The sequence below is a fragment of the Sceloporus undulatus genome, chromosome 3, assembly GCF_019175285.1.
Source record: "Sceloporus undulatus isolate JIND9_A2432 ecotype Alabama chromosome 3, SceUnd_v1.1, whole genome shotgun sequence".
Lineage (NCBI taxonomy): Eukaryota > Metazoa > Chordata > Lepidosauria > Squamata > Phrynosomatidae > Sceloporus > Sceloporus undulatus.
In genome coordinates, this window is record NC_056524.1 from 71,768,014 (window position 1) to 71,782,442 (window position 14,429).

General features: G+C 42.4%; 1 protein-coding gene across 1 annotated transcript in view; it reads right to left on the minus strand.

Moving 5' to 3' along the window:
* Positions 1 to 14,429, minus strand: part of TMPRSS3 (transmembrane serine protease 3) — a 49,181-nt gene that overhangs the window by 19,869 nt on the left and 14,883 nt on the right.

A 14,429-nucleotide genomic window follows, 5' to 3' on the forward strand; every position in this document is an offset into this window, starting at 1 on the left:
GGCCAGAAAGCGCTCTCTATCCTTCCCTCCCTCACTCAACCCTCCTCCATCCCTGCCTCTCTCTCTCTCCTCTCTTCTCACAACCACACACACAACTCCACATACATACAGACACACATACATCCATATAATATACACACATTACATCTTAATTTTTCTCTATACACACACACACTCACATACCACCAACAACAATATCATACACATAATAGTCTTTTTCCTGTTCTTTTCGTGCGGCCTTCACATCTCTCGTCTGCGCTTCAAGTCATCTCCAGGGGACTTTATGGCAACCCTAGTCAGAAGAGGATTTGATTTTGCCATCCTCTGAAGCTGAGAGAGGTGACTTGCCAAAGGGTTTCCCCTGGGGATGGATTATTCGAGGGGTTCCCCTTGCCATCCTCTGAGGCTGATGATAGTGTGACTTACCCAACGGGTTTCCTGGTGAGGATTGTTCGGGTATTCACCCTTGCCCTCCTTGAGGGCTGAGAGCGTGTGACTTGCCCAAAGGTTTCCTGGGGAGGATTGTTCAGAGGGGGATCCCTTGCCTCCTCTGAGGGCTGAGAGAGTGTCGACTTGCCCAAGGGGTTCCATGGGAGGTTTGTTCATGAGAGGGTTTCCTCTTGCCATCTCTTCAGGCTGAGAGTGTGATTGCCCCAGTGGGGCTCTTTTTTTACACCAAGGTAAGGGCCTGAACCTGGTCGTCCTCCACTGCTGCCTCTTTGCAGCACTTCCTGGAGCTGCATTCTCGTTGCTCCCAATCTGTCTTTTGAATTCTATGCTTATTATTTTATTATTATCATTCTTATTAATTGAAAGAAAGCAGTGGCAGCATGAGCTTTCCTTGACGTCTGCTTCCTCGATGCCTTCGTCTCAGAGGTGAATAATGAGGAAATAAGGACCTAAACAAAAGTGAATTTTATTATGAGAGCAAATAAATAGGGAAACGCTACTAGCTACTCTCTGAAAAAACGAGAAGAGCTAAAAGAATAGGCTGAAAATAAAAGAGGAGGACCGGATCATAACTATATAAAGCGGAATTCATAAAAGCCTTTCCTAAATACTACTTGAATATTTTAAGAAAGTATACCAAAAAAATATTGAAAAATTCCTTTAGGCCGGACAAAGTGCAGAAGCCAGCGGCAACTGTAATAAACCTGGTCTCAGCAGAGAACTGGAGCCGGCTATTTTTAGGAGAAGCAAAACTGGGTAAATCTCAGGGACAGATGGCTTCCCGAAATGGATTCATTAAAACATTGTGAAGCTTCACAGACTTCTTCCTTAGTGGAAAAATATGACTCAAACGATTAGTGGCCAAACTACCCAAACTGGAGTCCATGTATAGAATCTTATCACCACAGGATATACGGGGACCACATTAGACCGCAAAAAAATTTCTAGACCAATAGCTTTATTAAATTCCCGATTACACCTTCTAGCAGCAATTTTGGTGAAAGATTAAATATATATATTATCTAATTGGATACCTTCAGGACCAAAACGGCTTTCTCCAGGTAGAAAAAAATTAAAGATAATATTGGAATATTAATTAATTTAATTGAGCATACACGGAAAAAAACATCAAAAAAAGGTGTCATGCGTTTTTTTCTAGATGCGGAGAAACGCATTTGATTAAAATTAGTGCCATATGAATAGAATAGTTTCTTAATGAATCAAAGACGTGTGAAACCCTCCAGAATGTCTTTTATTCATGTGTGTATTGACTGTATTTCTGTTTTGTATTGTAGTGGGAGGTTGTGGGTTAGGGTTTTATGTACTATTGATTGTGTATTGACATTTTAACGATGTATTTCTTGTTTGTGGAAGTTTGTGTTTATTTATGTGAAAAAAAACAAACACACAAAACACACTGCAGAAACAAACCCAGTTTGCGACCGCTTCAACTGACCTGGATCAGGTGCCAGGGGAATCATCGGGAACTGTCTAGTCTATCGTGGCCCCTGGAGCTCTCTGATAGGGAACTACACTTCCCAGATCCCCCAGCACGAGCCAAAGCCAGTGAAAGCGGTCTCCAACGGATCATTTTCTTGCAGTGTGCTGGACCCCTCATGATCCCCCTGGCTTAAAGCGGCCGCCAGCTCCCTCCCGCCTTCCCAGCACCGCCCCCCAAGTGTTCTCGGCCCCTCCTCCCGATCCCTCGAGCCCCAGGTCCGACATGTGGCTCCCACTAGGCCCTGCCCGCGCCATTGGCACACGGCGTCCATCTTCCTGCTGCATTGTTATCTCCGGGGCGGTCGCTATGGCAACCGGCTTGGAAACCCTCGCTACCGCCATTTGGTCCCATCCCGTCTTCGGCACTGGTCCCCGAACTGAGCCCTGTCTTTTGAGGGAATCTGGACTTCCAGCCCCCAGGCGCCCCGGCTATTGGCGACAGGCAGCGGCTTCTGGGAGATGTAGTCAGGGTCATTATCAAAGGGCCTGCGCGCTGCGGGATGCTCAGGGAGGGGGGCGCCCCTCTTCCTTCTCCTGGCACAGGAGCCTGGCGCGCGAGGCTGCCTTTGTTAACGGAGAGGCAGGGTAGGCTAGGCCAAGGAGAGGGACCCTGAGCAACAGGGTAGACGCGTGGGGACTGGGAGGCGGAGGTAGGAGGAGGGGAGGGGGGGTAGACACACAACACACTGAAGAGGACAGGTGGAGAGAGCGAGAGAGAGAGCGCGAGAGAGGAGAAGAAGAGACGGACCTAGCAGCCGAGGAAAGAGGGATGAGGCGAGGAGTGATGGAGGGAGGATTGGGGGGAAGCGATATAGCGCGAGAAAGAGGAGGAGAGCCCCACACCCACACACACAGGATAGAGAATAGAGATAGAGAGACATGACAGAGGCCAGCAGCAAGCCGAGGAAGAGGGCGTCTGAGGAGATGATTAGGAGTGGATGATTAGGACACCGGACACACCACAAGGATAGAGAGCATAGATAGAGGAGAGAGATAGATAGGATAGCGAGACAGTAGATAGCGAGACTGCCCAGAGCCGAGGAAGATTATTATGATTATTATAGTATTATTATTTCTTTTAGGGTACATATATATTATATATATATACACCAACACCACACACCACACACACAAGGATAGATAAATAGATAGCTAGACAGCCAGACTGCCAGCTCGCCTAGGACTATTGATATTATCTGCTGATTCTTATTATTCTTATTTTTAGGGTATCTAATATATATCTATCTATATACATACATACATACTCCAGGATAGATAGATAGAATAGACAGACAGACAGACTGCCCACGCCTCGGAATATTATTAATTATATTTATATTATTATTGTAATATTTATATATAATATATAATATACAACACCAACATACAAGGATAGATAGAAGATGCACCGAACTGCCCAACAGCCCTAGGAATATTTATTCTTATTGTTATTATATTATTTATTATAGGGTAAGTATATATATATATATATCATGAACATCAAACAAACACGAATCTTAACTAAATATATAAAGAGAGAGAGAGAGGAGAGAGCAGATGCCAGGCAGCCGAGGACTAGTTTATTATTATATTGTTTATTATTATTTATATGTATTTCGAGGGTAATCATCTTTATATATATCAATATTACACAAAGGACATTAATAGAGAGAGGGAAGGATTGCCCGGCGCTGGCCGAAATATTTATTATTATTATTATTATTGAGTAGCAGTCAGGGAGAAGGAGTATCTGGAGTGGCCAGGTATAGAGGTGAGAGCTTTAGGAAAAATCAAGCTGCCCAGCGCCTGGAGGAATATTTATTTGTTGTGCTTGTCGTTGTTGTTGTGTTATTTAGGGTAATATATATAGAAGCGCGCAGTCACACAACACAAACCCACACACAACATATAAAGGACTGACAACACAGTCTAGGAATATTTAATATTATTATTACTATATTATTATTATTAGCAGCCGAGGAATATCTATGCAGTATAAACTCCAATTTTTTAAAAATCTAGGCTGTTTAGCAGTCTAGAATGTTGTTGTTGTTATTATTATTATTATTAGAATGTCTAGGAATATATACATATTTATTATTAGTAATAGTAGCAACATGTTACCAGTCTAGGGTATTTACACTGGAATATTTATGAGGCACTGAAATATATTCTAAAGTATCTAGGCTGCTCAGCGTCTAGAATATTTTATTGTTGTTGTTGATTTATATTTATTTTTGCAATCAGTAAGTTTCTCAAGTGGAGAGGAAATGTACTGAAAAACTGCTTTTGTGCATGTTACTATTTCAGGAGCCTTGCCATGAACGAGAAGTTTCACATTTTCATCAATTTTTAAATATTTCCAGGGGTGTGTGTGTGTGCTGCGTGTAGTTTTGTGAGACTTTAGCCTTCTCTGTCACAGAGTCCGGTGCCACACAAACTAACTTCCCAGAATCCCATAGCATTCAGCAATGGCAGTTAAGTGATGTGAAACTGGATGCACCCTTTGGTTGCATTTGCGCTCGGTGTTGCGCAGCGAATGCCTTTGCACCAGTTTTGAATAAACCACTATTATTCAGTTTTGATAAACCCAATATGTGAGGATGGAAGGTTTAGCAGTACCGTTCCCGATGATCCTCCTGCTGCCCCAATGGCTGTCGTAATAAACCTTTTCCCCCTTCTTTCTCTTTTTAGGGTGAAGAGAACAGGGGACCTTTCACACTACATACGGTTCTTAGGACTAGGATTTTGCTTTAACTACCATGGCTGCTTCCTGTAGATTCCTGGGATATTTTGGAAATTCACTGTGCTTGCCATTTTTCAGACAAATACTGTATTTCAGACACAAATACTGTGGGTCCCTTGGAATCAGCGGGGTTGGTTTCAAGATCCCCCAAGATATGGACCATAACCCATGGATGCTCAAGTCCCATAAAATGCAATGGCTAGTAAAATGGTGTCCTTATAGAAAATGGCAAAGTCAAGATTTGCTTTTTGTTTTTTGGGGGTGAAGGCAGGACGGGATATTTTCGAAACCATGACATTGAATCTATGGGGCCAACTTGTATGATTATCGCCAAGAAACAGAAGCTTATATAAAGGTTAACCCAGAATGTATGGTTTGTGTGTTGCATTACAGCATAACAGTGGACAGAAGCTGGGGGAAAGTTCTTTGTTTTTGTAAATCTATGATACTGATTCAGAAGGTACAGCTTTTCCTACTGGTGTTTCTCCATCGTGGGAGGATGTATATGTTGAATTTTGCCTGTTATCTGTGACTTGCCTTGTATAAATGCCAGAACTCTACCATCTGCAGTGGGGACAACAATTCGGTTAGACTCCTTTTAAAACTGTGACAGCCCATGGCTTTCCTAATAAGCAGGCTTTCTTGTGACAGACACAGAAGATCTTACATTGTTGGGGTAAAATTAAGGACTTTGAACTTTATTTTTGCTTCCATCTCAGATGTATTCTAGTTAATCAAAATCCTAGAACAAAAAGTATTCTCCTAGACCTCAAATTCACACTTTAATGTGTGCAGGGTATTGCAGGGAAACTAATGCTCAGCCACCAGGAAGCACTGCCTTCAGACAAGATCCATACTACTATATAATATAATACAATAATAACAACAACCTGATAAAATTTAGCAATTGCAAATTAAATCCACCAAAACCTTGATACGGAACACACTTAAGTATATATCAGTACAATCACGAATTTAGAAAGCTGAATTATTAATACAGCAAGTTATTTCCATTTGGCACTGTTAGTATTGTTGTTTACGTTCTTAAAGTGCATTTCTGTTTGGTGACTCTAAGGCGCCTGCCATGGAATTTTCTTGCCATGACTTGTTCGAGAGGGTTGGCTTTTGCTTCCTACTCTGAGTATGAGCGGATGTGATTTACCAGGGCACCCGCACCGGGTTTTACATTGCTGAGCAGAGATTTCAAGCCTAGTCTCCAGAACGTTAGTCCTAAACACAATTCATTTTACATTTTTAATACCAGACGTATTAATATTCATGATACAGAGGGCCTTGGTTTCAAACTGGTGTTTGGTTCCAGGACTCCCTATGAATACCAAATCTGTGGATGCTCAATTCCATTAAATTACATGGTGCCTTTATATAAGTAGCAAATCAAGGTTTTCTTTTTGGCAATTATTCTATCTATCTATTATTCTATCTATCACCATCTATTCATTTGTTTTCAAGCTGGGAGGTTGAATCCATAGATAGAAACCATGGATGCAGAGGGCTGACTGTCTTAGGAAGATGTTATGTCAGGAAAGCCTTGGGCACTCATTTTGCTTGTGATGAGGATTTTTTTCCCTAGATAGATGCTTGTACATTTTTGTTGGTTGTGTTGTGTTACGTATTGATTAAAAGATCATTTGTGTTTCTATGACTCCCATCCACACTACAGAATAATCCAGTGACACCACTTTAACTGCCATGGCTCAATGCTATGGAATTCTGGTAGTGTCGGTTTTGTGAGATTTTAGCCTTCTCTGGTGCACAGACAGATACCGCCCCAGAATTCCCCCACAGCACTGAGCCATGGCAGTTAAAGCGGTGTGCAAATGGATTATTTCTATATAGTGCAGCAGATGCATCTTACAGTGTATTGTAATGGTAGATTGTAAATATGATCATGAGTATGTGGAGATTAAGTGACCGATATAAAATGTTGGCATATACTTCCATAGGGAAGGTGAAAGTGAAATGTGTTACTGAAAATCCATGGTGACATATGAGAGTCAGGCAGAATTAGAATCTGGAAGAAGACGAAGGTGTGGAGTGTGAGTTCTGAGGAATGCTCTGTGAGTTCTCTATTAAATGGAAAAGACAAGCTGCAACTATACATGTTCATCTGCTGGAGAATAAGGAGTGAAATTCTATCAAACCTTTTAAGTCATTGATCATAACCTCCTGGTCACTGCCCAGGGTTAGCTCTTAAGAAACAAAAAGGAACAGCCTGATCCAGAGAAACTTAGAGAAAGGAGATTAGGGTATAGACAACCCGATAGGAGCAATATCCCAGACATAATGCAAACATATTAGGCTGGACCATAGGACTGGCGATGGCTAGCAATATGGGATACTCACAGCGTTGTTGTTGTTGTGGTTTCCAAATTCATTTTGAAAATATTAAATGCTTTCATTAATTTTATCTCTTTGCTTACAATGCAGTAAGGCTTGTATGATTCCTACATGATGTGCTTCCAGATGTAATAGTGTGTGTGTGTGTGTGTTGGTGGGGATTTTAAGCCAGCATCGTGTAGTAGTTTGAGCATTGGACTTTGACACTTCTCACCCAGCCATGGAAACCCACTCAGCCTCAGTGGAAGGCAAAGACAAGCCCTCTCTGATCAAATCTTGCCATGAACCCCCTGTGACAGATTTTTCTTAGGGTTGCCATAAGTCAGAAATGACTTAAAGGCACACAACAACGAACCATCTATTCACACCAAGGACATCAATAATGTCGCCTCCTTTCAGAAAATGGCATTACAGTTTTACATGGCCTTTGCTATCTGGGCTGTTCTGAATTCGGTCAATAGCATGTCAATTCACAGTGCATCATCTCCATCTGTTTTGGGAAACTGGTTACAGGCCCCTTTCTTTCAGAGGTCAGCACTGACAGCAGAATGTCTATTAATCAAGGAAACATTTATTATTTAATAAACAACAACAGAATGCCATTTTGCTTTCAAGATTTGTTGTGGAATAAACCTTTGTCAGCTTCAGTACATAAGATTTCTATCTGCAACAAACAAATGTTTGTTTGCTGGAATTCATCAAGAGTGACACTAGAGGAAAAAGCAGAAAATGGATAGTCTAATACAGTGGACATTTCATATCCACAGATTTTGTATCCATGCTTTTAACCACTCTGCTTGAAAAAATTTTTTAAAACAAAATCCAAAAAGCAAACCTGGATTTTTCTTTTTTATACAAGGGAGACAATTGTGGAGTCCTGGTGGCGCAGTGGTTAAATGCCTGTACTGCAGCCATTCACTCAAAACCATAAGGTTGCGAGTTCAAGACCAGCAAAAGGGCCCAAGCTCGACTCAGGCTTGCATCTTTCCGAGGTCGCTAAAATCAGTACCCAGACTGTTGGGGGCAAATTAGCTTACTTGCTAATTAGCTTACTTGCTGTTCACCGCTATGATCTTTGGAATAGCGGTATATAAATAAAACAAATTATTATTATTATTATTATTATTATTATTATTACTATTACCCCACTGCACATAACAGGACTTGAGCATCCACAGATCTTGGACCTGAGAACCAAACTCCAGCTGATACAAAGGGCCCTCTGCGTAAAACTCAAACATCAGTTTTTGAGGAAATAGAGGATTTAACTTGGGGTGCTATGAAAGTCTGTATGCAAATACTGTAAAGGATCTTCTCACAGCTTAATTCCACCCCCCCCCCCCCCGAAGTTTCCCTAGTCATAATCCTGTCTGTTGCTGGAAAGGCAAGCTGCATTCTGTACTGAAAAGCATTTACCTTCTCATCAATGGAAAAGTAGTGCAAGGTGCAGCTTCCAGTTGTATGAGCAGCACCATATGTTTGTTTAAATATGTATCTTTTATTATCTGTGGTCAATAGATAGATTCAACTTCTAGCACACTGAAAGTATATACAGCAGAGCCGTAACAGTGGCTATGTGAAATCCAGAAGTCCTTAGTATTCTCAGATCATGAAGCTGTGTGGAAGAGGCTCCTATGGCAGAAATACATCTCTAGCCCCTGGAAGGGAAAAGAGGTTATTCCATTCTTATTTATTTATTATTGCACTTATATCCTGCCTTTCTCCCAAAATGCGATCCAGGAGTTTTCAAAAGACCCAATTAGAACATTAATTTACATAATTTAAAAGGGAATGAAGCATCGTCGTTATTAAAAACATGATCAAAGTGGCTAAAACACTTAGAACATGTTCAAAACACAGTTTCAATGAAATTTAAGTTAAGCGCCATATTTAAATTTCACAAGGCTGCCTGAATCCAAAGGTCACCCGGTCTAGTGAAGAAAGAGGTTCCTTGGAGTCAGATGGAAAGGAGAGAGAGAGTTGTGTGTCATCAGCATATTGATGGCACAAAATCCCCAGCCCTTGGATGACCTTCCTCAGTGGTTTCATGTAAAGATTAAACAGCTAAGGGGCAATGCAGAATAGTAGTGGCCAAGGTGTCTAATATGTAATTATTAAGTATTATTAGTATGGAAGTAGTTGCTTTTTCTTAACAACAGGTTCTTCATATGAGGTTATTGTTATTATTATTATGAAAGTGGTTGCTATTTCTTCAGAGCAGGTTCTTCATTGGAGGTGAGTATAATTAATATTATTATTATTCTTACAATTAATCTGGTTGCTGTTTCTTCAGAGCAGGTCCTTCATTGGAGGTGAGAATAATTAATATCATTATTATTTGAATTAATATGGTTGCTCTTTCTTCAGAACAGGTCCTTCATTGGAGGTGAGTATAATTAATATTATTATTATTAGAATTAATCTGATATCTTAGAGCAGGTCCTTCAGCTGGAGGTGAGTATCTGACTCATTATTATTATTATTAGAATTATCTGATAGCTGTTTCTTTCTTTCCCGCAGGTCCCTTCCTTAGGCGGTACGTCGCCTTCATTTTCTTCTTACTTCGAAGTGCTCTGCTCGCTCTTTGCTTCCTAGGAGGTCCTGCAGTGAGCGGTCCCGTGTCCCTTAATGTTAGTATTTCGTAATTAAATTTGGTTGCTACATTTCCTTCCAACCCAGGGCCTTCCATGGAGGTGCGTATAATACATTCGTCATCTTTCTTGACTTAATCTGGTTGCTCATTTTCTTCAGAGCAGGTCCTCCTTGGAGGGTATAATCTTTATTATTCTAATAATTATTGGTTGCTTTTCTCGAGCAGGTCCTTCATGGGGTGAGTATATTAATATTATTATTATTAGATTAATCTGTTTGCCTATTTCTTCAGAGCAGTCCTTCATGGAGGTGAGTATAATATTTTATTATTATTAGAATTAATCTGGGTTCTTTTTCTTCACAGCGGTTCCTTCATTGGAGTGATATAATAACTATTTATTAGAATTAATCGGGTTGCTATTGTTAGAGCAGGCCTTCACTGAGGTGAGTATAATTTCTCCTTCTCTGGCCGACTGCTCTGAAAGGCCTGGAATTGGTATATAAAGCTGTCTGCTACTCGCCCCCTTGTGACTCACAGATGTGACTCACAGAGCTCCTCCCTTCAGCAATGAGCACCGGTCCAGCACAGTCTTCAAAAATGGTGCCAAGCAGCCTCTCTTCTTCTCTTCTCTGGCCGACTGCTCTGGAAGCTCTGGAGTTGGTAATAAAGTAGTTGCTAGCTTTCGCCCCTTGGACTCCATCATGTATGTATTTGCTGTACACACACACACACACAACCACACTACACACTACTTTCTCTCCCTCTGCTAGCTCCTTTTATTTTTGCCCCCTCCCCCCATGACTCTCAACCCCAATGCCAGCCTGCACTAGGGAAAATCCCCTATGACACCCATGGATCCATGCATTCCGGGCTGATCCGATAACACCCATAGGCCATACATTCCAAGGCTGACTTCCCCTATACACCTACGGCTCCACCATTCAGGGAAGATCCCCCATGACACCAAGGATCCACACATGCCAGGGAAATCCTCCATGGCACCCCTGATTCCCTCCTTGAACCCACAGAAATGAACAGTTCACAGAAACTGTCAAAAGTTAAAAAAAAAACACCCTTGCCATGCCCCCTCTGACAGCCCCATGGCAGTGCTGAAGAGGCAAATGGTGGTTTGCCAAGCCTGTGGTTGGATTGGTACAGCCCTCTGCTACCCTCTGCCATTGTCCCCTCAGAATTTGATAGAATGGAGATGGAAACCCTTTATATTTGTTCACATGTTTTGTTACCAACCGTTCTTTTTTAAAGAACTCTAATTTTTCCGTTTCAAAGACCAGTTCAGGAGGACTGGTCGATTACTCCCAATTCAACCCGATACTCAGTCTGGCACAAATCGGCTCGAGTTGAATGGGCACATATACCGGTTTGATCTATTGCAAACCAGTTTTAAATCATAGTGTGAAGAGCTCAGACTTAAAGTGTTGCAGCCTTACTCCTCAGCTTTCAATGTTCATAGTATAGTGCAGGATGGCTACTATCAGGGGTAGGAACAGCATTGTCCCCCGGAGACCTTGGAGGGCCCACAATCCCACCACACACCCTGGAAAACTGAAACATTTCCTCCCAAACATCCTGGTTTTAAAAGTTCTTCCTGGGCCAAATGGCTGCCCATTTCAACACACCAACACACACCACCAAACACACACACACCACACACACAACACGTGGAAAATTGACCTCTGCCCCTAGAGAGTATTTGGAAAATTTTTTATTTTTATTTTTAAAAGAGTCCTGGGGAGCCCTTAGACCCCCCCCCCAAAATGGCACATGCAGCCTGCACCACTTCACTATGCCCTCGTTAGTGATACCCAGCTAGTTTTTGTCTTCAGTACCCACTCCCTCAAAAAAGTGGGAAAAGAGGAAAAGAAAAACCTAGACCTCATTCTCCTACATAATAAACCAGTTTCAATCAATCTGGTTTAAATTGCCCTTGTTCACGCTTTCACCAGGGCCCATTCAGACTCGGAAAAAGTTCATACTCACCCCGATCTCACAACAAATCCGGAGGCTTGCACACCTGTCCGTGTAAATGGCCCTAGCCGGTTTTTTGAAATCGCGCAAATACCGTTTCTTTTTAAACCCGGGTCCTGGGATGAACTGGCCTCTCACGATCGAGGCAAATTGAGAGAGGGATTTAGGTCAGGGGTGGCAAGGCAAGGATTCTCCCCTCATCGGAGGGGAGGGGGAGGGGAAAGACCCTGGAAGAAGGGAGCAAAGGAGGCATAAGCGGTATCGCGACGATGGTAAAGGGGGGCCCTGGCGCACCCCACTTGCCATGCAAAGTCTGGGCAAGGCAATGGCGTTCGGGGAGAGGGGAGGGGAGGAGGAGGAGGAGGGGGTGCCCTCCAGGGAGCTGGGCAGGGGTCTCGGGGGAGGGTGCTGCTTTGGGAAGAGAGCTCTGGCCCTGGAGGCGGTGGGAGGTAGGGGGCTTTGTGAGAGGAGTGTGGCCTCCTTCCCGGGGCCTCCATGCCTTGCAGGGGGTTCTGGGTTCCGAAAAGCCCCTTGTAAGGCCCGCAGGAAGCCTCGGAGAGTATCGCCAGCAGAGACCACCCAGCCCTCCTCCTCCCCTGGGACTTCCACCCTCTTTTTGACAATTTATGCGCATGATTTTTGGGGTTGTGTTGTTTGCTTCTTGTGCTTTTTTCTTTTTCCTCTTGCTCCTGGATTATTATTATTATGTTATTATTATTATTATTATTTTACTGTTATTGCGATGTACAGTCAGCATGCCTGTGCTGCTTTCCCCTTTATCCCAATGATTCCATGGTTTAGAGCATTCCCTCCCCTCATCAAGAGGGGAGAGAGAGGAGGAAAGAGCCCAAGGGTGGTGCTAGGGTGACAGTGCAAAGGGGGGGGACGGGTGCATAGGCTGGGGGTGGGGGGAGATGGAAATGATGGAGGAGACAATTTATGGTTGATTTTTGGGGGTGACAGTTCTGTGTGCTTGATTGTGTTTATTTTCTTCTTGCTCCTGGATTATTATTAATTTATTAATGCGCGCATTTCCCTATTTCCCAATTGATTCCCTGGGTCACTCTCTTCTAGCCTCATTGAGGCAATGGCAAATTAAGCAGGAGGAAAAGGGGTCAGTTGAGGATGGGGGAGCTACAATGTTGCAAAAACTACTTACATCAATTTCATTTTTAAACATTTTTTTTGAGCAAGGGAAAGCAACAATGTTTTTTAAAAGCGAAAAAAATGCATGACAATTCCATTCTCTTTCCTGGACAGGGCATATTTCTGATCCAATGCCCATAGTTATAAAAAATTATCCTGTGCCTGCTCTTTAAAAAAAGGGAGGGGGGAGACACTTTTCGATGCCCTGCAAAACGTCACCATGACGGCTTTGATGACAGCGGCCCCTCGTCCGCAGACAGAAGCATCGATTCAAATTGCAGACACAGAAGCATTGACTTCAATTTGTAGGGGCATTTCTAAGGAGCGATTAGGGGAGGGGCATCGACGCCATTCCTTCAGGCTTTATGCCAGTTGAATGGGGCCAAATTCGATGTGGTTTTGCTGGGGGGAGCAGCGCTAAATCCATTAAAAACCAGTCTTCCGGACCATGGCATTCTCACTTCTTTTTGAAATGAATTGATTCAGCGCAAGTGTATCATCTTTTTGATTAGGTTTCGTAGTGCAGTCACCCATGGGCGCTTCCATGTTGAATTGATCATTGGGAATGTTGAAAAGTGAATTAATTGAACCAGTAGGGTTAATGTTGCGAAGTCTATTGCATTAAATTTGCTTCAATTCAACTCAAAAAATGATTTTATTTGGTTGGATGAGGCCTAGACATCCATTCATTTCCTGGTGGGAGGACAAGAAACAGTGATCCCTGACTTATTTCAGTGATCTCTCTCTAAGACATTCAGGAGCAAAACTGGCATTTGGAGAGTACTTTTTTTCAGAAGGGGGGCATCAAAGAGTCCAGGAGGAGCACAAAATGAGCTGGTTTAATCTTCTGCCCACCCCTATGTTATTATATTCCAGTTTTTTTATGAGAAATTAGCAGAAAGAAGTTTATTCCAATGACATTTTCTTAGGAGGTGGAAATTCTATATGTCAAGGATTTTTCTCCTCGCTGATGTCATTGTTTAGGAGCATCCTATACTCAAGAAGCATGAACTGTAAGTAAAGGAGTAATTTCACAAGTACCAAGCGGGTTGATGATGAGCAGAGACTGACATCAAATGCAGACTGGATGCCTTCTGGAAAACCACCAATGTTAACCAAGTGGATTGTTTTTGTTAGCAGATGTAATTCTCTCTTCTTTCTAATGCCATCTGAAAGGATAGGGACTATACTAACAGATGCTCTGCAAGTATAAAACACATGTGGTTCAGTGCAACGGAATGACAGCCAAAATTTTCAGTGATGTCTCCTACTAATCTAGAATGCACATGGTTAAAGCATTGAATAAGAGTAAGTTTCCCAGTAAAACTTTTACTATTTATTCTAAGAAATTATTTTCAATAAGGGCACCATCCTATTGTGCCATGTACATCTCTGGACCTTCATCCGGCGTTATTTCTGTCTGGGAGAATGATTTTGCGTTTTGTCCGAAGGTAAGGCATTTTACACTTTATAATAAGTCATTTCCCCCTATTTAAAACAATGTAGTCACTGCTCTTCATCATAAATCTAAGCTCTCTCAGAAACATGGAAACTGCCTCTTCTGTGTAGCAGAGGTCATCCCATCATCTCTACTGCCAATCTTTATTGGAGCACGGTGTTATCAGTACTCTGATGACTCCCAGATCGATT